Source organism: Jaculus jaculus, chromosome 1 (assembly GCF_020740685.1).
Source record: "Jaculus jaculus isolate mJacJac1 chromosome 1, mJacJac1.mat.Y.cur, whole genome shotgun sequence".
Taxonomy (NCBI): domain Eukaryota; kingdom Metazoa; phylum Chordata; class Mammalia; order Rodentia; family Dipodidae; genus Jaculus; species Jaculus jaculus.
In genome coordinates this window covers 227,720,958-227,721,449 of record NC_059102.1, presented here as the reverse complement: position 1 = coordinate 227,721,449, position 492 = coordinate 227,720,958, and positions in this window count along the sequence as shown.

The following is a 492-nucleotide window of genomic DNA, read 5'->3' as shown; positions in this document are numbered from 1 at the left end:
CAGACACAGAGAGAAAGACAGATAGAGGGAGAGAGAGAGAATGGGCGCGCCAGGGCTTCCAGCCTCTGCAAACGAACTCCAGACGCGTGCGCCCCCTTGTGCATCTGGCTAACATGGGACCTGGGGAACCGAGCCTCAAACCAGGGTCCTTAGGCTTCACAGGCAAGCGCTTAACCGCTAAGCCATCTCTCCAGCCCGCTTCTTATTCTTATCTATAGTTTCCTGCAGCACTATGCATTTGTATACCCTTAAAATCACACTCCTACCCAGGTATTCTAGTAAATGCCGGTCATCCCATCACTTGGGAGGCTGAAGCAGAAGGAGCCTGAGATTGAGGCCAGCCTGGGCCACATAGGGACACAGTGATATATGAAAGATATATCACCCTGAAAGTGTTTTGAGGTGAGCCCGGAGAGTAGGGGAACAACAGCCCTGGTTCCGTTTCATCTCCCTGCTGCTGATGCTCCCTCCCTCCTCACAGGAGGCCGCAGC